Below are 27,602 nucleotides of genomic sequence, written 5' to 3'. Positions count from 1 at the left end.
TATCACATAGGACTGATTCATTCTGATAGTTTTTAGTAAATTATAACCCGACTAAATATAAAATTTAAGAACGAACATTCTTCGGGCGTGTTCCACAACTTCAGAGTAAATGCTACTAGTCACATAAATATATTAGCCGAACAAATACAAGTCACTCTAATATATGCTCCCAAATTAATTATAGTAAAATCGGTTATTTATTTTAGCTTATAATACGATAACCATAATATTAAATGTACTTGATTTTTTTTACAACATTTGTTTACTTAAGAATAAAACAATTGAAAAACACACATAAACTTTAACTGCAAATAACCGTATCGTTGTGATTGCATTGTGCACATTTTCCCATATTGGTGGTGTGGCGTTGAAACCGGTTGGGACTGAGAGTGATCGTTCATAGATTCTGCGAAGTGAGGAGTAACCCCTGGGTCGCGGAGTAAAAGGTGCCACCGTACGGAACCTTCCAGCTAGGCTTAGTTCCCAACGCGATTTGTATGGGGTTCATATTTAGGGAGAAGTTGAAATTCGCGTACTGTATATATATAGTATTTTCTGTAGAATTTGTTCGTGAACTATTGAATAACTGAAAATTTCGTGCGTGTATCTCTTTTTTTTTTAATGTTCATGTCCTATATTTTCTGTGTAAGTATTTAAAGTCGACATTTCAATTAACAAAATTGATTACTATAAATATTTATTGGTATTCAACCTTCTCAATATTTCTAGAGCAATGGACCTAAAATATAAAGGCAAAATCAGAAGTCATCCATTTTGAATAAAGCAGTCATCGCCGATGGGTTTAATAACGTTATGTTTATTGCCCATACCAGCTAAGCAATATGGCAATATTTACTTAAGAATAAAACAATTGAAAACAAACAAATAAGGCATCTACAAAAATGGAAGTAAAACTTGTAGACTTCGCTTGACGACAAATCTAACTTCAAAAAAATTTCTTAAGATTACCTACTACCGGATTTTTAACAGTGAATCATTTTAATAATGTGCACATGAATTTTCCTTGTTCATTGGAAAATACGCAGATTTCCATAGTCATTGTAAATGCAAGTAGGTACAACTTTAGAACTGTAAGTAATTTAATATTTAGTGGTGAAGACTACATAATAGATATAAATATTTATAACTATCATATAAAAATCATTTTTGCATTTAAACTTGTACAGAAGTTATTGCGCTTAATTGCAATAAAATAATATGTAAATATGAAGAAAATATTTTCTATACTTTCTAATTTGAATCGGATTGCGTTGTATTTAAACCAATATGACACATCGAGTTAAGCCCAGCTTTACACATTGAACTGCGACCTTGTCGAGAGACAATTTGCGCCTTAAGTCACAAACGGACTGGAAATTTTATTGCTATTAAAATTGAGGTTATTCTTTCTTCGTTATTCGCTTCTGACGATTTGTAGCCGAAATTAAATGTATCGCCTCTACATATTTCTAATAATCTTAAATTTGATTGTAAAGCTTATTTTTATCCTTTATAATCACATTCATATTAAAATTTAAATATGCATAAAACTCTACTCGAATAAGTCTTGTGTATAATAATTACAAATGAATATATGTAGTAATTAATTATTATAATATTACAATTAGCACACAAATTACTGCGGCAAGGCCTCTTTGATAAAGTTTATGTAGTTGTTTCTTGCAGTAATTGAATATATAAAATATAAGGAATGTGTTGATTATAATAATTATGATTATACAATTACTATGTTATTATTTTAGATACATGAGAACTTTGCTTATACGAACAGCAATTTATTGAGCGTTATTAAGCATATTATTATAAAAAGACGTCACTCCTATTATCATTTTTGCCAGTAGATATTATCCAATATGGATATTATCCCCAATGATAGGATTGCGCTTATTTACTAATCCATGCGATTTAGTTTCATATCCATTATTATTACTTATTATAATCTGACAAGAAAAATTGAAAAACTGCTTCTGGTGTAATTTTTTTTATCTTAAAGTTAAAGTTATAAGCATAAGAAGTTAGTTCCATGTACCACTACAAGGCGAGTTTTTTATTTTTCTGATAGAGCTATTCATTACTTTCCCAAATGTATGCTGCTTATATTATGTTATGCTTGTGACTTAAACCGCGCTTCTTAACATACAGTCATGGCCAATCTCGTTAGGCCGCGTCCAGCGACAGCGCGTGGCGCGAAGTCATGGCGCTTGCGGGAATCCTTTTTGTTAGTCTTACGCGCATATTTCAAAATCGATTATTATAAATCGATATAACCAGTCAACGGCACCGGTATGGAGATAAATATTGCCAACGTGGGAAGCCAATGAACTGTCTTCAAGTATAAAATGTTAATTAAATAACTGCAATATTGATGTCTATATCTCCATAGAAAAGCGGAAAACGAATAAAATTATGATGTTACTTTTAGTGTTAACAACATGAAGTACAAAATAAAAAATGACGACTATCCATGACCTAAAAACCAGAGTTAGATTCATCATTGTTTATTGGAATCTAAAAACGGATAAATAAAACTGATATTATAACACAATATGTGTTTATGTGCATTTGTTACGCAAGGTAAGAAAAACAAACAACATACAATAATTGTAGTTTTTACTATTTGTATTGTTTTCATTTGCTGATTGTATCACCATTAATATCAAGGCGTCACATCCACGTAAATACAACCGAATAAAGTACTAAAGACAATTACGTCATAGAACAGATGAATTTAACAAATAGGTCATTATTCTTCCTTTATCTAAACTTTATAAACAGAAAATATACTCCGATAGAATATCTACAGCTGATGTACCCGAATTTTCAAAAAACTATCTCATTCGCTTTTTTCGATTTAACTCTAAAAAGGACCAATCAGAGCAAAGTTATTTTGTGACATGCTTACAAATGATTTACTTTGATAAGTTCTTTCTCGGAATCAGATGGAAGATTGATTGATTATTTAGTTTTAATCTTTATTTCAGAATTTTTGTTCATAGTTGCACGACCATGTCGCTCTATTCGTGGGAACGTATATTAAAAAAGGCTAATAGTGGAAATGTCACCTAGAATCAAACCAACAACAATACAAAATATCGGTCATAAATTTCATGACAATTAAACGCACAACCGTTTGGTGAACAAAGAAATACATGAGTAATAATGAAGCTGTAATCTCGAGTTAGGTCGAGGCAATCTTGGAAACTAATCAGCCGATGTAAAAATTCTTTCACGGATGAATGAGCGATGACTAATACGAGCTTCCCACGGGGATCGCGGCCGGCATAAATATATAGTCAGCTTCAAATGAATGTACAAATGCATAAGTTAATAATATAGAACGTCAACGTATTTATTTAGAGCTGACCGTAAATATATGACGATATTTTAACGTTTACGTCATGCAGGTATACGTATATTATTTCTTGGACTAAGATAATAATACTTCAAAATCTTTAAGGACAGTTTAAATTGAATAATACCTGGATAAAGTTATGAAATTTAAGATAATCAAATATTATCTTAAATTTCATAACTTTATCCAGGTATTAGATTATTGCATACATACGGATTTTTTATTATTCGCCTAAACGCAACTTAAGGTATTACTTACTCAACCGGCCTGCGTCCGGTCTACATTTCAGACAGCCATTACAAAAAGGGGCCTGACCTTTCTGACCATTACAACACAATGTATCCATCAAATCACTTTCACTTCGCACTGCACGCTATATATTTTATAACACAAACACAGAAAAGGCAATGAATTGAAACCATAAATCTGATGGTACAATAAACCATCGTTAATGTCTCATTTTCTCCACAGGACAGTCCTGAGCCGAGATTCGGGTTGCCCTCAGCATGTTCGCTTAAATTTCTCAAGGGTTTAGAGCGCCTAAAGCTATCAGCCAAAAGTACGTGGTGTTTTATAATCCGATCCTTGTCAGGCTAACGAACGTTTAGTCAAGTTTTAAAAAACTCATCAATGTGAGAGTTCTGTTCATCCTCTTTGATAACCAACAGTAGTTCATCTTACATACTGTACGAATTCTAAAACCTAGACTCGAAAGATTTAATTGCTTTTCAGTATAACTTAATATAACCTTTGTTAAATGGAGTTCGGGAGCGTAGTGTGATACTTTCTTGTATGAATAGCTACTGCCAACAGCTCTGTGGTAACCTCTACATACTCCTTTGCTTAAAATTTTTCAAATTGTCCTACTGTGTATAAAATTACGTTTACATTTAAAATATTAAACACATCCTCCTAGATTGCATTTAAAACCTTCGCGTGACAATGTCTTTTAATAATTTGGCCAGCACTAAAGGGTGATAATTGTATGATTTATATACAAATTGCATTATAGTGTTAATTGCTTCTATAAGTGCTAAGCTAGCGTCTGATTGTGACATTAGCGGCTTTAAAAAATTTAACATCCATATTTACAACTTTAAAAAATTACTTCGCGTTAATTCCATATTGCTATTTCCTCATTCTACAACATATTAACACTAAACAAATTAATAAAATTACATCATCGTTTGAATATGTTTTTATGACGTCATGTCGGAAGCGTCCGGCTCGTTGGCTGCGCAAGAGTCGACAAGACAGAAAGTATGACCTAACAATTACTTGGCTGATCACTATTCAATAAACGTTTCGGTAACGTGTGACAGCGGAAGCAAACGGACGATGTAAGGCGTGCCGAGATGAATGTCATTTGCGACAGCAAGTGACAGTTGGCAACTTTTGCATGCGTTAATAAATAATAACCCTTATAGGTACAGTCACCCTCAAATGAATTTTTACTCGGATGAAGGGAAAATTATATCCTCCTGTTTACAAATATATTAATTTGGGACATCAACATCAGTCTGTAGTAATGAATTAATAATGTAAAATATAACTCTACGTCATTAATCCATCAATATACATGCACAAGGTAATTACATGAAATTAAAATAAAGTATAGGTAACAAACCCTTGAACTCATTTTCACTACAGCAAGGGTCCATTTTATTTATAAATCACAATTATTTTAGACTAGCTGACCTGACATGCTTTGTCTGTTTGACTGTCTCAACTACAATCATTGAATTCGATTTGGTATATTTAATACAAAAATATATTATTAACAAAACTTATTATCGTTTCTGATAGTTATTTCAATCACCTGACACTTAAAATTAATATTGCCGTTAAATTTTCTTTATTTTCTAATGTTCCGTTCAACTTATTTTTTTTTCTTTAAGAAGAACCTTCTCGTGACAATAATTATAATAACAAAAAGAATTAGCCAAATTGTTCCATCTATTCACGCGTGATGCGATGACCAAGGGAAATAGATTATTTTTTATATATAGATAACGTATCCGCCACAGCTGCCCCTGAACAATTACAATAACAGAAAAAAACATACTGTCGAATTGAGAACCTCCTCCTTTTTTTGAACTTGGTTAATTACAATTGAGAACTACAAATGTCAGGATAATACCGAACTACATTCGACACCAGTATAACCCAACTATTGTAAGAAGACTAATCCGTCGAAACAATATAATTTTCGTCGTCAAATTCACAGCCTAACCACGTACTAACATCGGGAGAAATGTTAAAATGTAGTTCCTTTATTGAATTTTATGTACATTTCTCTTTGAAAGTTAGCATTTTACGCCGATAAGGAAACATATTGAGTCTGCTAATAGATTATCGATTATAATCTATTACGAAACGTTTTATCGTGAATTACAATTCACGCAAAGAATCACATATCATAGAATTAATTAACCCAGCTTCACGGATAACTACACAATATTGAAAAGCTAAAATATTATAATGATTTTAATATGAAGGTTTTTATCTTCAAACTCATAGTGCCCACAGCAGTACTTAGACTAACCGAAGTAATATAACATAATTATTGTTCAAAACATCGTTTTCTTTTTACCTTTACCGACATGATTGTACAATATAAAAATAGCCCATTTGAATTTAATTGAAATAAATTTCAACTTAATTATAAAAATACGTGACTAAAATCGTCAAAATAAATTAAACAATATGTAACGATGCAAAAATAAGACGTGAAAGAATTTTACTCATACGTATACAAAATGTAGAGTACCGTAAGATGTTGAATAATGGACGTAATATTGTTCAAAGTTCATACGATATGCACATATAATATCGATGTGGCGATATGCGCGTGAGTTGACAATGGAATGGTGGTAAATAGTGCATGCCTGAGTTATGCAACCGTGTTACGATCGTATAGAGGCATGCGATGTTAATGAAAGATTATAGAAGAAACAGAACTTGCTTGTGAACAAACATTATTTCTTAATTTTGTACGTTCCCTATTCCATGTTTCTTTGTGGCATTAATACGGACACTGAATCAAAATTGTCAACAACCTAGGAGACTCAATATTTAAGTTGTACATATTTATACTCGACCGATATTTTATTCTGGCTGTTAAATTAACATAATTAATATTAGAGTTGAAGTCATCAAGGATTCTTGAAAACTTGGCTAAAGGATTTTTTTTAATATAGGTACGTGCCAGCAAAGGCACGGCACCTGATGTTTAGTGGAGTGCGGTCCAATAGAATGACGGCTAACAAGAGATGATTACCCCTCGGCAGTCGATACAATTATGTCGGTGTATCGGAACCGTATATACACAGGCTGATCCCGAATCGCCTCACACTAACACCGCTATAGTGGGTGACCACCACTATGGTGGTCGCTATCCCGGCGGATATTAATTATATTTATTATATTTACAGCGCGTCTCTACTCTTCCAACATCAAGCTACATCTTTCATTAGATATTTTCTGATCTCTTTCTTTTTCACACAGTGCTAGTACGTTGAAAGAATGAACTACTTTACCGCTGTCACCATCCACTAAATAAATATCTCGCAAAATAGACGTTGAAAATTCAAAGAACGCATTTATATCTTGAGCGTCTATTTCTACAATTCGATGAGTGAACGACCTGGATGCATTTCTGTGACTTTCGCTTTTCGTGCTGTGGTCAAGATGACACTCTTAACGCAATCTCCCCAACCTTGGTCTTCCCCGACCTCGATTTCCAGTCACGTTTGCATTAAATATGTTTTCTTGCAAGAGTCGCATGCACCGCATTTTTTATTTCAAAACCTGCCCTTGCTCAACAACGATTAAACATTATAATTGGCTATGAATCTGTCAATAATATAAATATATCTTGTCATGATCCTGCGTTATAATAATGCTATGTAGTTTGTTCTTCTGACATATAAAGATTTAAATTGACGTCAAAGGTACTAGATATTAAAAATTGCTTACTATATAGGTTTGGTAATATTAATGTCACTGCCGTTTTTCATATAGTTTATCTATTAAAAGTAGTTATAACTGACAACTCACAATGGCTTAAAACATACCATTGCAAGGTTCAGTTCTTCCAATTTCGATCGCCAACTGTCCCATACCAAATTCATTTAACATTTTCATCCATAATCACTAAAAGTATTAAAAATACGCTTTTAAATTAATACCCAACAATTCTAGGTAAAGTGACATAATATTAAAACCAATAACAGATCTTTCATAGATAGACCGCGCCGAGTTATGTCATTGTATCTGTTGAATTTAAAGAATTTACGCAGTTCATCGACCTCACACATTACCCGCCGCGTCACTCTCTAACTATATGTATCCATTATGACAACAAGCTTCTTTTCATGCAGAAACGAAACTAATAATTTATGCAGTAATATATTTTAACTATCTACCGATATTTTTTATATTTTTTGATATGTTACCATCTTTCATTTGCTATAAAAAAGTTGTATAATGGAGATTGTTAGTTTCATCTCTTTATATAATTAAGATTAATACATTCTTGTTATTACTTTCGTGAATTACGCCGATAGTTAAAATGCGTATTAAACTGGAGAACACTTCATGTAAGTATTTAATTAAACAGTTGATTAGTTATTTAGAATATGAGCTCATTTCCAGTATTTAAATTAAAGTTAACTTCTAATTGTTGGCGTATTTCTTAACTACACTGACTTCTAACCAAATTTAGTTTTAGCTGGTAGCCCAATGTTAACAATATCGTACATTATCATGTTTCATTATACTCAACGGATTGTCTTGAAGACTGTAGAAGCGATTATCCCATTGTGTGAATTACAGTCGTGGTCATAAGTGTTTCACGCTCTAATTAATATTGTTGTTCATAAGTGGCGGTGTGGAATAAATTATTGGCATATTTACTCTTTGTTGTGTTTGAAGTCGTTAAAATTGTATGTATAAACAAAAACTAACTACAAATTAGTTATAACTAGTTTTGAATGTAAAACCTTCATTTGAATAAGAAGTATGGCTATTAAATTCGTACTTGCAAACATTCCAAAATTTGGCTTTCCAAATTCGTGCCAATTATGCGCATATTGATTGTAAGTAATTTATAGTTACACCTTAAACCAATCAACATGTACATAATTTGTCATTTAGCTATGAAAACAACTTGAATTAAAATATTAACCGAAGAAACTGCCAGCATGATTGATATAAACACGATCTATTTACACATTATCTAAAGCAACACAATGTAAATCTTATACATAATCTCCTCAAATAACACGAGTAAAAATGACTAAACATACTATTCGATGGCTCCTATGTAAACGACCGTATCTTATACAAAATCTGCATTTTTTTTTCTTAAATGGGTTTAGTATAATAATAAACAGTTCCTAAATAATGGAACGCTAAAAAAGTTTTTTTTCACATACGATAGATTACTTAGGTTCCATCGCATTAGATCTTACTCTATATTCTATATCTGAATAATCTGATATATTCACAGGATGGCACATGACATTTAAATGAATCTGCAAATCATAAATTACACAAATTATATACGATTTCCTCGAATTCACTATACATATTTAAATTGGGTTTAGAGTTATATTTTAATCAGCTTGCATTTTTAATACAATGTAACTACGTCTTAATTCTTCGATTTATGTAGTTAGTGTCATCGATTTGTTATTTATTTAAACATCACGTTGTTTCTTATTATCGATAACCAATGGAACATAATTATGTGTCCGATGCGAATTAAATTTGAACTATAATTAAATCACTCACTCATTTATGAAACGCAAGCACTTTATATCTCAACAATTTATGAATTGACTACTTAATTCTAGTACAGTTACGATATACAAAGCTAATATGTATTTAAATTAGAACACTATCGAGAAATAATCTTAGCCTAAATAACTCTTTGTCTTACAACTTATCTTCACGATTTAAGGGTTTGAATTAAATAATCACATTTGGAGGATATAAATAAACCAACTCGTTGTGGATCTTGTATACTAAATAACGTATTGCAATGGTTACAATACCGTAATAACGCAGAAAAAACAACCTTATTTTCATTGACAAATTATTAATATTCCTATAATACATTTTGTCGCGTTATATTTCCAGTTGAAGTGCTGAATTGATGGATACAGGTTTGACTATATACTGGCGTGTAAATTTTGCGATCCTTGCACCAAATAGTTTCAATGTTAAACGAGACAATAATCTGTTTGATTAATCTCTAGATATTTTATTGGTAGAGTATAGAAGGTTTTATTGATGTAAAAATGAATGAGGAAAGGATTAGATTATATTTATGTAAAAAAAAACTATGGAACTTCACGTGCATCTGTCCATGAGTCCACATTTTCGCATATTGCTCAACATTACCCACATTCGCCGGTCCCGATGCCCACGCGCACGTTACGTAACATGTTCCAAATTAGAATAGAATACCGTCTAATGACGGCTTTGCACCGCTTGTCAAAATAATGAAACCTGTCATATCGCCCGCCGAAACGTCAAAACGAGCGTTAACGTTTTATTGTTATCTATAAATTATTACCATTTAATGGTTTACATTAACAAGGATTGTTAATATTGTTTTTTCTTTTATATTTACTTAAGAGAGTACAAAACTATCGGCGGACCAACGGAAGCAAACCTCACATATATCTCAATATATTGATATTACTACCCGTGTGAACCTGTAAGTTGTGATTAAAAAAAAAGTAAAGGTGAGATTTAATAATGAATTTAGAAGTTACAATTTAATTAAAACTTCTTATAATCCAGGTTATATTTAAACTAATGGTCAAAGACCAGGACGATCGATATTGATGTCCTCTATCGGCCTACTACTTTTAATTCACTGATCTTATACCCAACATAATTTCATTTATAATTTTAATAATTTCAATTGACTGAACTTGGTCATAAAATACAATTTTGCAGTATAATTAGAGTACCTATTAACAAAATCATTATTATTTTTATATTGGCAATCTCGTCCTAATGGAATCTGAAAAGATATAAAACGCTCTGTTTATTTTCAATTACTGCATTCGAATAATATGCAGAGAAGACGATAATATGCAAATAATCTTTATGCACATAGATTTTATGCATATTCAATGAATGGATTGTAAAAATTCTCATGGTTAAAGATTTAGCAATACTTTGACCTTAATTATATAAATACATACTATTAGCTTCTTCACATTATGAAGTTTTAGTATTCGGACAAAAAAGTTACATTACGTTTTAATACTTCTATGATATCTTAAAAACTTTTATTTATAATTTACTATAAGAGTAAAATATACGTAAAAAAAACACATTCACGTCGAATTAATAATCTCCTCCTTTTTTTGAAGTCGGTTAAAGATAAATAATCGTAAATATTTCAATTTACTTAGATAATCTTTCCGCTTGCATTAATAATATTTACAATCAGTTTTATAATTTAATATAACGCTTTTATTTAATTAAGTACCTACAGTACCAAACAAAATGTTATTAAGTACTACAATTTCCCATATTCTCATTCCATCGTATTCAAATACGAGATGGTTATTAGGAATTATGTTTATAGAACTGCAGGTTTAATATAAAATAGCTCCTCTAATCTGAGCTGGACGCATTCAAAGATTTACAAATTCTTTTAAACTTTTAAAAATTCAAATAGCTATCGCCAAAGTTGCAAGCGTCAGTCTTCATACATTATTATCAATGTACAATTGTCGTGACGAAGCCGGGACACGATTTAGTCGCGAAGTTCAACTCGCCAGGTCACAGCGCTATCACGACCTTACAAATGGTCAAACATTCTCCGAATGTACATTGTACATGGTAATTACCTTTGTGCGCAGCGTTCGACCGTGCTTTTATTTAAAAACAATAAAAAGAGAAAGGTTTTACGACCTTCACCTCCTTGGATTCAAAATATTTGCTCGCGATATTGCAAATTGTCGTGCAATGTGTTTACAAATTTAATTATATTTTTAAAGTTATAATTAAAGCAAATATCGCAAAAATGAGATTAAACGTCGCGTCGTTTGTTCATAATTATATTACTTGAGTCCAAGGAATTTGTACAATGAAACTCTTCAATTTTGTGAATTGTGCATACTTATCTAAACCCGGAGATGCAACTAAATCAATTGCTGAAACTGCAACAAAAACTTCGTAGAGATCCGGTGTGTTCAAGCAAAAAGGCTTGGTAAGCCCATCGTGCCGCGCTATGGTGTGAAACAGTGTTAAAGCCGTTACATTTTCATTTTAACTCAATTTATATAGAGCTCGGAGCTATAATCTTTATTAATCCTCTACACAAGAGCAGGTAAAACACTAATTCATTGGCCAACAAGATCTCGAACAAGGCTTTTGCCGATACAAGCGGTCCACTAACGTTCTGTAGTGTTCACGAATAAATTTTCTACTAAGTTCTTTATTGCTCGATATTAACATTTTAGGATTCCGTAGGAAACAATATGAACTGACAAAATGTGTGCTATTATCTTGTAGTCCATAGTGCAACAATTCTTTAGTTCAAATCTTTAACGATAACTAAACTTTCATATAGGACACTACAACATTATTTTCTATTCATAAATATAGTATTTTATACCCATCTTGTACGGCAGATTTCTCGCCTTAGTAATGAAAGAAATTTAAGGAAACCTGATTGAAATATGGCCCGTATTAAGATGCAAATTATTCGTGTATTGTGTGATTTATAATTGATACGATGATAAATTGACCAATTACCGCGATTGTGAAAATAATCAAGGAAAAACGTACTTTGTATATTCAAATATAATTAGTAATTTTTAACATTAGTAAGATAAACGCCAATACGTAACTTTTTATAAGTTCGAAAAGCATTGTTAAATATAGAACAACTATAAAATTTCTGCTTATAAGTACCTATAGTGGAAGTTATAAATGTCAACCACTATACCATTACCATCGTAGTGCCATCGTGTTTACGTAAATAATTGAAGAAAGAAGAAACAAAAACAATTCCTCAAAAAGCAACTCGATCCACAAAGGAACCCTAACAAAAAACACGTTTGCGGTGCAAACGGCAGCTCTGCTTTCTCCCGTACCTCAGCAACAGTTAAACAACGTTGATCTATGGGTTACTTGTGGTATGTAATGATGGGTATTAGCCAAGTTACCCGACGAAGCCACGCAAGAAAACTATGAAGGTCGGTGACTTACTGACATGAATCTTCCTGCTCATCGATTAAATTGTGTTGGAGAATGACAATTAACAGTGTGTTGCGTGTTAAGTAAATAAAAATAAGAATAAAATATTTGTACCAAACACACACAATGTACATACATATAAAACAAACAACAAGTACTTATATGTGTCTTTGATACATAAGGGCTTAGCTTATGCGGGCAATACAGCCAGCAATAGTTTCCCACTGGACCCTTTTATTGTTTGTGCAAATATGTATAGCATCAACTTCTTTGGACCGACTTAATTTAATCTGACACAAACCTTTCTATAGTGGGAAAAATTCGATATATTTTTTATAAAATCATGCAAACTCCCGTGTGTAAATAGGTATATACTGAGTCATACCTACCGAACGACCTATACTAATAATTTACGAATATTTTATATTGTCAATAATATGAAAAACAATAACATACAAAGTAACAAAATATTACGATTTGTCACGAAAAACTAGATCAATGCTGTCCGGTCACCAATGTCAAAATGAATGACCAAAAACAATGTACTTATTTTAAAACGCTAATAGTTAATGTGTATTGTAACAACGCACTAATGAGCTATTATAATTAAAATGAAATTAGACGCATTAGATTCAAACGTGCTGATCGAAATCTTTACACACCATAATCCGGTGTGAATAAATCTTAAGGCATCAAAGCAATTGAATCTCTGTTAAAGGATTATTATATAGAAAGCCTGCTAAGCTAAACAATTTCTGTTTAGAACAATTATATGAATGTTAATACAAAAAAAAAAACGGTTTTCATGATCAACGGGCCATGGACACCGATGCTGCTTCCCATCAAGCCGACAGGTGTTTTAACTATTGAACTTCTAGTACCTTTACCAAGTGACATCTCTGGAAAAATAGCTTTACAAAATATTCGTTACATAACCTCCAAATTTATTACAAAGCGTTCGGAACTGTGCTATTTATTTTTTTTCCATCAGGCGTCCCCAATCACGGCGTGATAAATTGTAGAAACAGAGCGGCGGCGCGTGCTCTTAGCTCGTTGACCCCGTCACACCGACTTCCCGACCACAGACTTGGGACATCCGATTGTATTCTCATAAAATACTGGGCATTTTCAGATTTATAGCTGATGACGCAGGGTAACAAGCGCTATGTAAAATCGCTGTTCATGGGTACTGAGTAGTCACTGACTATCAGCCGAATGGCTTATTCGCTTTGTCAATAATTTTCATAAAGCACTTAAAGCCGTTGGTCTTGCGCCTGAACGCTCTCCGGTCATTTCGGATTGCCGTTTCACCGTACTATGAGAGTGAAAGAACATAGGGTGCACCTGTATTTTGCGCACACACTTGTGCACTATAATATCTCCTCCGTAATTACCTGGCTGATCTGCGTCAAGATCAAAATTCGGTTCGGAAGAAAATCAATTAATTTATATAAAAAATGCCACTATAATTAGGAAATCAATTTCTTCAGAGACATACGTAATAATATAAATATAATAATATCAGCCCTGTATTATATACATACTTGCCCACTGCTGAGCACGGGCCTCCTCTACTGCTGAGAGGGATTAGGCCTTAGTCCACCACGCTGGCCTAGTGCGGATTGGTAGACTTCACACACCTTCGAAATTCCTATAGAGAACTTCTCAGATGTGCAGGTTTCCTCACGATGTTTTCCTTCACCGTTAAAGCGAACGATTAATTCACAAAGAATACACACACGATTTTTTTAGAAAAGTCAGAGGTGTGTGCCCTTGGGATTTGAACCTGCGGACATTCGTCTTGGCAGTCCGTTCCACACCCAACTAGGCTATCGCCGCTTCGCTTCCATGAATAATGAAATGAATTTTATTTACACAAAATTTGGCCGTGCTGCTAAACTGTATATTATTAAATAATACTTGACCAGCGCAATAAAACTGTCATAGAAAGTTCATAAATATTAACGTTAACACAACACAACGATTTGAATTGTCTCTTTATATCCTTATAAACTTTTTCTAGAAGACTCTCACTCATTTTTGAAGAAACAGAACTCTCACCACAGAAGATAGCATTCGAGATAAGCCTTCAGGTAACCTATCACACCTACAGAGAATACATGGCAAATTGCTTTTTTTTAATAACATAGAAGAAGACAAAGTATATTTTTTCCTACTAGCAAAGTGATATCACTTGAAATGGAAAGTGCAGTGTTAGTAAAATGTCGACCATCGATGAGTTGCGAGGGCTTAAAGGTCTTGTTAAAATAAAATAAAAAATAAAAATGCTTTATTCATCACGTAGGCGAACATGGTTGCACTTATGATAAGTCAAGGTACATGAGAACATTTAATTATTACTTAATTAGATTAGCTTACATAAATAAAGACAATCTATATTGAAAATAAAATAAATGAAAAATATACTTAGTAAACAAAGAGGCCAGCTCGGGCTGGCAGGGAAGAAGAAATAAAATGATGTATATATGTATTTTTGAATAGGCAATAAGGGAGAAACGCGTCGCGATCCTCACCGGTGAGGACAATAAAAGCCCTAACCTAGCTGTTGTTGTGTGTTTACTTGTTAATGTACATAAAATACGATCAATAACTTACTTTGGGTATTAAAGACAACAGACTCAAGTCCCGACCATACCCAATGGTAAAGCTTTTGTTACTTTATCCTTAAATATTTAAATCTTGAAAATAAGCAATAATCTCGACTAACAGCCAATCAACCTGATGTTTGACCATGATTAAATTTGTAAAATATAAATCAGATCAAATTGCGGTTTTCTAATCTGCTTCATTAATAAAACTCGTAACACGTTCGCATCGTGACATTTTGCACTTATTAATAGCGAATATTGAAAGCATGCTTGCTTATGGTTGTTTGTAACGTCCTCTCACTTTCTTTTTTTATTTATGAGATAAATTTGACGTAAAATAGCATAAGAAACACATTTAAATGTCTAAAAATTAATAGTTTTCTAAAAGTCTTTATAATAACAGCGAAAGGTATATGATTATTTCATTTATAATAAAAATCTTGACAACATTATTGACCGAATATTTATTGTACTTCCAGTCTGTTACCACGTTGATGTGACTTCCCATTGATAAAAATGTATGGCAACTCACAACCGACTGTGAAGTGAACAAACAAATAAGTGTGAAAGGTACAGAACGATCTTGCGGCCGGTAGATATAGTTTTTATGTTATAAACCAACGAAAAAGAGACACATATTGGTCGCACAGTCGCTTTGTTTTTGTCTTTCTCCAGTTATCAATTTTACTGTAATCAATAAATTCCCTCCACGCGACGTATCGATTTCATTAAAGATGCATAGACCTGTACTATGAAACCTCGGTTAAGGAAAAAATATAGCAATTAACTATTTGTCGATAAGTTGTTTATGAAATTATTTATACAGTGTCTTATTGTGTTTATTGACATAAAAGCTGTAGGTACAGGAAAAGCAACCGATCCAAATTGCTGTGTCTTTATGTTTTTGACTGAATAAACTGCATCATAGTGCGTAACCATTCCTTAAGTCTTTAGTATAAATCCAAAAAAGTTAATTTATCCCTATGTCTTATTTAATATGGCGTCAGTTACGTTTGCGGAAACGCAAAGGAAAAGGAACCTTTTATTATAAACGAAATTCTTAAGAAAACTCAAGATTATTTAACACATAACCGATTTATTGCTTACGTTATTCATCAACCAAGCTCTGGATTCAAAATAACATCGCAAAGGAATTCCGTATGCGCGATTTGTTTTCGAAACCATTACGTATTCTAGTATTAACAAAACTATAATAGTTTAAACATAATATGTATAAACCATCGTATTATCAAATATAGGGCACATTCCTCGTGAATCACGCTCTTTGTAAGAGGAATTAGGAATTAAGGCTCTGCGCAGATGGAGTTAATTTTTATATAAGAATGACATATTAAATCATAACTTTCTTCTATACCAATATCATGAGACTGAAAAGTTTGCTTGCTAGTTTCAACGCGCTATTCCCAAGAACTACTGAACAGATTTTGAATTTTTTTGTCATTGAAGCTACATTATTCCTGAGTGCTATGAGCTACTTTTTATCCCGGAAGAACCTCTTCACGCGAGCGGAACCGCATATAGCAATAAAAATGAAAATTTTAACAATCGCGACAAAACTAGTTAACTTTGTGCCTCTGTCTACCCCATAAGCGCCAAAAAGCGTGAGTGTGTGGGTCGCAACTCAGAGCAAACTTAATCAACTCAATATCATAGACTAGTAACAGATAAAAATAAGTCTAAAGGTCCCAATTATTCCAACTACGCTGTACATGTCGCCCTCTAAAACTTGTTAAGAACAGGTCTTCCTTAATATTGTTAATAAATATTCAATCTGGGGTACTCATTTTCAATATAATCAGCGAATCTTATAAGATCCATATTGCTGGGAACTTAAGGAAATGGCCACATGAGATTTAGGAACAAAAATAAAAATATTTTAAACGTATGATGCAGTTTCATCATCAGCCTATATCTCTGTCCAATGCCTCCGCCAATATACGACATTTTACCCTATCTTCGACGCAGTTTGTACTAAATATATTACATCTAGACGATCGGAGATTATCACTTTGATAATGGCTGATAATGTAATACTGGTTGATTAAAAACTTGTAATAGGTCATTATTAATAAAAAAAAAAATTCAAACGAGACTGATACATAGGTTTAGAGTACAGACATAACAAAAGAAAATATTTGCTGTTGTCATTGTATATACGTAGTTATTGTTTTCTTCTTCCAATATAAGCGATGATTTCTGAATTTTCTTTTTTGTTTATTTTTTTCTGTCGCATCTCTACTCTACCGAATATTTTCAAAACAAATTGACCATTGTGAACGAACTTTTACATATGTTTTATAGCTTTATAGATTGTTTACGGATGAATTTAGGGCACAAATATAGGTAATATATTTGTTTAATGTTTATAGTAATAAATTAATTCTTGACATTAATATTCAATGAGAATAGGGTGTGTGAAATACTTACCATCTAAAGAGGCGTACTCAGATATATATTAAGAGAAGTTCTTTCTTAAATACAGTAGTAAAGCCTACTTCATATGAGTGTTGTAGATTATATACAGCTAATAGTGTTGTCTATGACTAGATTGATAAAACTTTTGTAGTAGATCATGGTGAAATGGTTGTTTGTGGATGGTCATGGCGCAGGCTGGAGGCTCAATTTTCTCACATCCTCAGTTCTCATACATCCTACTGATTGGCGTCAACAATTCTGACTCTTCTAACTGTATTCTTCATATAGTTTCGTAAAGGATGTTGACCAACCTGCACATAGCTTGTCATTACGTACAATATGAAATTTTTGTAGTGTATTGTTAATAAAACCACTGTGACGGATCACTATTATTTAATACGATATCTTATTTTAACAGCAGCCCATGACAGGTAGAGGAAGAGGAGGCGTGTTGCCACAAAAAAAAATTACATATTTATCAAATAAATGTTACCATAAACAAATATAAATGTACCCATTCAACATGTATGAAACCTTTCGTATGATTGCCAAGTCCGCGCTATGGACACGTAAGGACGGTGATGCGGTGTTCTATTTTTCACCTCTCACCTTGCCACGTACCCGTACATCTGTTTTCCAAATTTATTATAAACTTTTTCGTACCTAACCTAAATACCTTCATTTGGATGTGTACAAATATTTACTTTGAAAAGTAATTTGATAGAAGTTTTAGAGTAATTTGTGTCAGAAATTAGTTTCACGTTTAAGCTGCATATCATGTTTGACGTTTTTCTTTGCGTAATGGTATATTAAGAAACTTCGCGAATAAATTAATGGAAAATGATTTAAATTATAAGATATTAGTCAATCTTATCTAATTCTTTAAAATGAAAACCACGTATCAGACATTTATATTATTAAAGCCGAAAACTAACTTATAGAATCTTCCGGAGTTATACGTTTTAACAATTATAAAAATGAAAAATCTGTCCAGCGGCGGTCTGTACTGACAAACGAACTGCAGCGCCTCTCCTGGATAAGCAACAGATACTATCAATGAGAAACAATTCCGACAATGCCTACTTGGAATGTATATCGTGTGAACTGTAAATAAAGATAACTTCTTTTAACATAGTTTCGAGTACAGTTAATGAGGGCCATTTAACCGTACCATTGTCTCTGAGTGACGCACGAATCATAATATTACGTTGATGTTAAAAAAACATGTGTCATGCTGCGCTCCATTACTCGGTAGTCGTTGACAAAACTCTTACGAAATCGTGTTATTTACAGAGTATTATATAGTCCTTCCAGTAACCGTGAGATCACATCAGCTGAAGTGCGTTTGCTTGAGTGGTCCAGAATGGTTACGAGAAAGATTTGACGATCAGAGATCAGTTACAAAATGTTTAGTATGTCAGCATTGTTATGTCTTTAAGGGTGTAAATAAACTGAAGCATAGACTCTCCAATTTATTAGGATTACACAAACAGAATAACTAATAAACATCCATCTTCATTTTTCTGTATAATAATAAAAGAACATGAAAATAATCGTTAAAATAAAGAGATGTAATAGTATAAATCAAAATTTATTTCTTAATTAAAATAAATGATAATAGACTGACACGTAACAACTGTAATTGCGGAAGAATTAGTGTCCCAGCTTTAAACAGGTATCGCTGGTGACGCGATGTTTCTAAAAATAATATAACGCCGTGATTCACTGGAACTAGTGCATCGGGATACGAGAATAGAATATTCAAAACTGCACAATGTTAGGTATGTGCCAAATATAACATTACAAAAACGAACGAATACAATAAGTGTAGCTTTAAATCCTTTGCCACTCGTAATTTATTAGTATAAAATTTGCAAAAATAAATCTTATTATGTGCTCATCACGCCTAATTTTCAATGTAGTTGGACGAATGACAATAACTTGTTATTATACGAACTGAGTAATCCGAGATTTATTTCGAGATCATCGAGCAAACATTATTTATTTTACAAGATTCAATCATAATCAGAAGTCGCCGTACGAATGTCACACAAAAAGCTATATATAAAATCACACGCGACCGTAATGTAACGGTACAGTTTACAACAAAAATCAATAATCTTATCGAGTTAGTTAGTGTTCTCAGTTTAAGAAACCACATCCTTGCATTACGTCCGATGTTAAAAAACCTAATCATAACATCTTGCACGCTTATCGAGGCACCACGATCTAGCGAACCGCGCTCTCCACCGCTAAACATGACGCACGCTTCAGTCGCCGCGCGGACTCTGGCCGAAAATGATTATAGCATAAAACCGTAAAAAACACAACTCGAAAACCGGCTTTATCGCAACAAACGCATTCAAACTTTTATTTCCATTTTTAGTGTAAAATGTGATCTTATTTATTGAACTGTGATTTGATAGTGTTTAGTTGTTAAAATGATCGAATTATTAAAAGTGAACGGAACAATGAGGGATATTGGGGCTGATTCGTTCGTGTGCCGGGTCCAGTATCTGAATGATCTGGACCCGTTTATGGAGTACAATGTGCGGGAGCCTCCGCGGCCTCTGTACCACACGTTTAACACTACGATTCCTCTGTCATATCAAATTGCCGCTGTGCATCGCTTGCTGCAAGCCCCCCATCGAGTGAGTATTTTTTTCTTTTACTTTAATTGATATCATGTTACTTGTGTTACTCTGTTTTCTTTCTTAACTTGTATAATAGCAGCCCCGCAACACATACACGTACGGTTTTTTATCTAGAAAGAATTTAATTACATTTTACATAATAAGAAATGTTATTAAACTTTGCCCATTGCATAGCAAATTATGTTTATGAAGACAACCTTATTAATATTCATAGAAATTATAATTTCGAAGTGATTTAATGAATTACATACTCCCATTTCACAATTTGGAAGTAATGCTCGTGTAGTATAGAAACGTTCATTTAATTTACAAATTGTTTTCTAAATGTTGATAATCGAATGAGTTACTGATAAGAGAATGGCACCGTATCGTTACGGCCAGGCGTTATCAGAAAAGCCGACAAGTAGGTTCTGTTAAGTATTGGGGAGAATGTCAGATTTTCACGTGTCAAAGTCAAATGCGCGTTATGCGTGCAACCTTGGCATTATTTTTTTTTTATAATCGCGCCAATTAGCGTTTACCCTGCAATTCATAAACGATATGATATTATGGCCCCTTAATATATCTAATATAATAATATCATCCCTGTATTATATACTTGCCCACTGCTGAGCACGGGCCTCCTCTACTACTGAGAGGGATTAGGCCTTAGTCCACCACGCTGGCCTAGTGCGGATTGGTAGACTTCACACACCTTCGAAATTCCTATAGAGAAACTTCTCAGATGTGCAGGTTTCCTCACGATGTTTTCCTTCACCGTTAAAGCGAACGATAAATTCACAAAGAATACACACATGATTTTTTAGAAAAGTCAGAGGTGTGTGCCCTTGGGATTTGAACCTGCGGACATTCGTCTTGGCAGTCCGTTCCACACCCAACTAGGCTATCGCCGCTACAAATATATCTAATACCTGGAGCATATTCTAGGTCCAGGCGTAATTATCTCATCGCCACCAGGTCTGTGTACATACTTAATTAAACGGTTATGTATATAGTCGGTACTCATAAAATAGTATTCGAATATATTTTTAACGACATAATATTTTTGTCTTAGCCTTAGCAATCGTTTGTTTAAGAAAAACTTAGAGTTTTCCGGGATAAAATTCCCGCTATATATTTTCTTGGGCTAAAAAGAATACTACGTCTTTTTCCAGGTCTCAAACTACATCGATACAAAATGTCATCTAAATCCGTTAGGCAGTTTTTGGCCTATCGCCTTCATACACGCAGACAGATGCGGCGGACGACTGTGTTTTATAATATATTTTGCGATCTTTTAACAACAAATAATTTAGTCGAACGTGATTTTTGCATAACTCTAACCGATAACGCTGCACACACAACGGAAGCTCTTAAACGGAATAAATTTTCTTCGTTTTTCCAACATTTTTTATTCATGCTCCGCTCCTATTAGTCACAGCGTGATGTTATATAGCTTGTAGTCTTCTTCGATAAATAGGCTATCAACCTTAATAGAATTTTTCAAATAGAACGAGTAGTTTCTGAGATTATCGCGTCTAAACAAACAAACAGACTCTTTAGCTTTATATAATAGTATAGAATATAGATAACAAACCAAGTTTATAAGAGTGCCAGATTTTATCCAAATCTTCAAAAAAAAAACATTTTACATTACGTACATTATCAAGACACTAGTTGTTGCTCGCGACTCCGAACGCGTGAAGATCTTTTCTCGCACCAAAAGTCCCTGTCCCTGAATCATTGTAGCGATTTTTAACAATCTGTACGACGCTAGTGACATCTATTTAAGAAATCAGAGTACTAAATTTCATTTTATTCAAAATTACCGGGATAAATAGGTATAAGCCTATTTGTTAATCTACGACATGGCGTATCCGTGTGCCAATTTTCATTCAAATTCGTTGAGCCGTTTCCGTGTTTAATTGTAACAAACATCCAAACATCTAAACATACTTTTGCATTTATATTCGTAAAAAAAGATGATAAATACTATAATAAAATGATAACAGTTCCTTTAAATCGTCTTCATATGGCTTCTCTCTTTGTTCATTTTGCTTCGTTTTATCGTATGATAGGTGTAATAAGTGTGATTTAGTATATCTACTATTTACCTGTGGTAATAATAAATAAGTTTATGCACATGTATTAAAAATAACAATAAAACTAATTTGTTCATTAGATTGAATGTGTTGTGTTTGATAGTTACATCAAAGTGCGGAATTAACCTGATGTGTGTGTCTTGAAAATTTAAGTGTTACATCACGATTGAAAGTAGCATTTCAAACAGAAGTATAAAATATACATTCCATAAAACTCAAATAGATAATTGGATGAAGCATATTGAAAACTAACTTTATAATATTTGAAAAAATGTTTACAATCTGTGCTTTTTAATTATAGTTTCTAAGAATAATAATAGAAATCAAATATGAAAAACTTTGTTGGTATAAAAACACTTAACCTAATATAAATATAAATAGCATTAAACTAATACTAACGTCGGACGTCCTATTCACATTCATATTTTAATGTACACATTATTTACAAGATTTTCAAGGCCCCCTATCCCCACCCCTCCTCCAGCCCACACATGGTTACAACTATATGACGATAAATTATAAACATTAAATTAATTTGTTACTTTGAACAAATCTAAAACTGACATGAATGTTGATAATATTTAATTGAAATTGTTACATATAGATTAATGAGTATAAAAAATGAGCCAACAGGGCCCTTATTCTATATGATAGTGTAAAATACGCGGCCGTGTCATGTTATCTTAGAGAAATGTGCGTGGAATGGTATTCTGTAAGCCAAATTTCTATAGTCCTAAACATGATGCGTTGTGTTAAGTGCTTGTTACGCACTGTCAAAATAACGTGCGGGATAGAGAATAAGGCCTCTGGGAGGTACTCGGAAGCAAGTCTCGGTTACATTAGGGCAGTGTCATTAATATAATAGTTAACAAATGCCAGGTTACTCATCGTGTTTAGCTAAAATTATACGTTCTAAATATTTCTAGTGGCACCTATCTCAGGTGAGGATTATGACGTAATCCCGCAGTAATACTTCAATAATTAGCGCAATGCCCTCTCGTAAATCCAACGATTCGTCTGTCATAAGCATGTTTGTCAATTTAATTGGTGTTTTCAATAAAAAACAATGATTCACTACTAATTTATAATTTGGTAAATAAACTTAATATATCTTAATTATAAGTGATCACTTATAATTAAGATATATTAAGTTCAGTTACCAACGCACCAACGCACTTCTAATAGCTAAGTATTAAAAATGCGTTGGTTAGAGATGGTTGATTAGATTAGAGTTTTTTATAGACAAAATAGGTACATATTATAAAACATCAACGATCATAATAATATTGTTATTATATATTTATTTAAAAATGGTCGTCTTGAGATATCAGTGCTGGTAAAAGCACAGTTCGAAGAAAGTGTTCACCTTAAGTGACGCTACTGGTTAACCCTCCAACGAGTTATTCTTAATACGTTCCTGCGGCTTTCACTCGTTGCTGAACATTATCTGTTTTAGGCATGAGCATGTCACTGAAATAATAGGGTAATTAAAAATTGTTATATATATGCTTAAAAGCCTACTTTGAATGTGGAGACGAGCTTGCCGTTCGTCTGGTGGTAAACGATACGAACACACCCACAAACAGCACAAACAGCATTCAACACCTTGAATTATAACGTATTGTTTAGTATTCCACTGCGCTCGCCATCCTGAGACATGAGATGTTAAGTCTTATATCCAGTAGTTACACTGGCTACAATGTCCTTCCAACCGGAACACAACAGTGACTACACACTATTGGTCGGCGGCAGAAATAGACGTCCATACTTTTTTTTTTCAGAATAAAAATCCTGCTATATATTTTCCGTATATTTTATGTTAGTCCTCTAGCAATATATCGACCAAACAGTATATTAGACATGTATTTAATTTAAACGAGATTATGCTAACAAAGAATATGATTATTAATTAATAGTTAATTTAATGTATTTAAATAAAATCCCAGGGTCCGAAGCGCATCGAATAAAAAATGTGATGGTAGCGTGCGGCCCTCTTATGACATTAATGGGTTTCAAAATCGATGCTTTGCAACGGTACTATAATGCAATAAAGTTTCCGTCATGTATATATGAAAAACAGTGACCATATATCTGAAAAACCCATTTTATTCAAAAATCTTTATGTAGCATTTATATGGTTTATGTTATTAATACGGCTGAGCGGAACTAGCACTTTTATTAATTAACCGTTAACAATTTATTGTTTCATATACACACATTTCCATTTTTGTTTAATAAAATGCGATAATATAAATTATAAAGTAATTTTAATAAGCTAAAATAACAACACTACTAAACAAAATACAAACTAGAATAATTGAGATTGAGTATATAACATATAGGTTAAAAAAAGGCTGTTTATTTGTGAATTAAAAATGGGTTAAAAATAAATACTGTAGGGCTGTCCTAGCTAACATATATGTTTCTACATAATAATCAAGGAAAAAAATAATGCAATGAATTCTTACAGCGCAGCACCTAAAACTAAAAAAAGAGAACAAATTAAAATTGATCAAAACAGCGTATAATAAATTAAACTGGCAAAAATACGAACAAACAGATTATTGTTGTGGTGCATACCGATGTTACTTTCCGTGTTAATAGATCAAAAAGAATACGATCTTTATAGATTCCGATTTAGTTCCAGGAAGTTTGATTTCTATGAAGATATATTCTATTCAGTAAGTTGTCCTTAGCTAGACTCGCATGACATCAGCTTCGACACGTTAGAACATTTAGAGTTCACTGCTGAAAACGTTTACAAACCGTTTCAACTTATTCAAATTTAATCTTTAGTTTTAAAATACGATCCATACATAAATTCAAGATATTTATTTACAACAGCTAAAAGACCTAAAAACTAATTTATGTATTTCTCTTAGGTATAATAATCAAACTATATTAATAATTTATTAACAAAAACGAATTATAAAACAATAATTGAAATTGATAAATTAATAACAATGCTCTTACATCCTGTGCGTTACCATTTTCCATCTCAATTTCCCTCTACTGAACTCAGAAATGACATTAGAACCTCTCTTGGCAAGGTTTTTAATAACAGTGACATCACATTATTACGTATTTAACAAGTTGTTGTTTGAACTGCCCACTAGGCTGCTAACGTCCTCTGCTAATATTGATATAGTCAATCTCCGCACATACAAATAAAATCATATTAACTCAGCTTATAGAAAAATCGTCGCACACAAACATAAGTAATAAAAATAAACGTAGCTTTCATATCAGTTTGTATGATAGGCATATTTATATTGTAAATATTTTTATTAGTAAAATTCAAACGTATTAGTGAAATGTTCGTGAATCTCAGAACGAATTGGTCTTGAATCTGTCCTTATTAACTTTATTGAGCATGCTGCAGATAGGTCTTGGTACCCTTCGGAAATCTATTCCTGTGCAAATGGTGGTATTAAAACCCATACGAAATGATACCTCGTCTAGAGTCTATAACCCAGCACTTTAGGAGAAACTATGAAAAAAATTCAATTAATATCACTCAAAAAATCCCATTACATTACTTTAAAATTAATACCATTTGAAAATTGGGCAGTTTTAATATTATCTATTATGTCCCTACGTATAAATACGTGTTATTGATTGTCATTTTGTCGATGACTTTACCTTGATACAGTGACCAAAATTACCATCTGCCCTACATTATGCAGTAATCAAATGCAGGCCGTAGACATACAAAAACATTATCAATAATATCAAAACAAATCAGAGATTAATTTTATATAAATACTCGGGTTTTTGAACGACAACAAATATTATTGTTCCTTATCAATAATCGTTACTATAATCTTCATTTAATTATCCTTTGTTTATCGTGGCAAAACAAACAGTTACTAAGTGAGTGAAGACTATAATGTAATATCCTTTGTTTTACTAATTAATATACAATTAATGTTTGCATTTTTCTGTTATTTTTGACGAAGATAAATAATTCTATTGTATAATCACACTGTGCCTGTGTATGGATAACAACACATGAACACAATATTATTTGTAAAATTAAAGACGTTTATTTACATTCCAAAAATAAAACTAATAAAACAACTTACAAGTTGAATTGTTTCGTTAAATTCGCCTTGTTTCGACACCCGAGCCACGTCATTTGTTTCAAACCAGCGTGGGTTGTTTGTAACGATTGCGATGTTCAGTCACCTGCTCCTGAACAACAAAGTTTTATGCAGTTTATTGTTGGTTTTGTAGTAGAATATTAAAATCATAAAGCTTTTTCTTACTTTAAAAAAGGAAAAAAACAAAACATTGTGATATATATTATAAATACTTCGAAAAATCTCTGAAGTATTTCAGCTCTACTATTTATGCTATATCAAAAGCGCTATAGGCAACATACTGGCTTAATTTAGAGAGAAAATGTAATTCAGTTGAAACAGTGTATGCGTAAAATTATCTGCACTACTATGTTTATAAAAACGTTATATCCGGGACCACCGGCCGAGCCGCTGTCTACTTGTATCCGCTTTAACGCGATAAGGACCTGGGTGGTCCTTTTCCACCACTCAATTTGTAATCTACTTGGTACCTATGCGAAGGGTCACAAGAAAGCGACTATTTTCATTCCCCGTTCCATTTTCCAGCACGTACCTGGTATTAAATATCTTGGCTGTGAGCCAAGATGACACGTGGATCTCGCGACAGATGCGTGGTGACACATTACACATTTAGACTTAGGACTAATAATTTCTGTAGTTCAGAATTCTAAGAATCCATTACAAAATGGATCAATGTAATATATACTACCTGATCACTCTAAATGAGAATTAAATTTAACTTTTAACAGGACTATATTTATAAGCACGAACTTAAATTGTACATGTCTTTTAAAGCGTATAAGGTTTTTTTCTTTTATAATGATTTATGCATGTTATAAAAGTTTGAAGAACCCGTTATTCTATGTGAGCACATCATCTGAGTCATGAGAATAGCGCGGGAAGTGTGAAAAACTTTGTAATTATGATTATGATTTTGTCAATAACCTAGACATGTTACGTTCAATATTATTATACCAGTGACTTACTGCTCTATGCAATTACGTACTTAAAAACTATAGAGCATACCTAGGTATATATCTAAGCACTTTTAGTTTTATTGCCATTTTAATCATGTTTTGGAATTATGTGCCACTTCTTAGATCCAAATGGTTATAATTTAAAAAAAAGAACTTGTT

At 32.7% G+C, this 27,602-nt stretch overlaps 1 protein-coding gene across 2 annotated transcripts in view; it reads left to right on the top strand.

Moving 5' to 3' along the window:
- LOC115455732 overlaps positions 1-27,602 on the top strand; it is an 81,413-nt gene that overhangs the window by 38,951 nt on the left and 14,860 nt on the right. The window lies entirely within an intron of this gene.

This window comes from Manduca sexta, chromosome 27, assembly GCF_014839805.1.
Source record: "Manduca sexta isolate Smith_Timp_Sample1 chromosome 27, JHU_Msex_v1.0, whole genome shotgun sequence".
NCBI lineage: Eukaryota > Metazoa > Arthropoda > Insecta > Lepidoptera > Sphingidae > Manduca > Manduca sexta.
The sequence above is the reverse complement of the archived record's forward strand: the minus strand, read 5'-3'. Positions and strand labels throughout refer to the sequence as shown.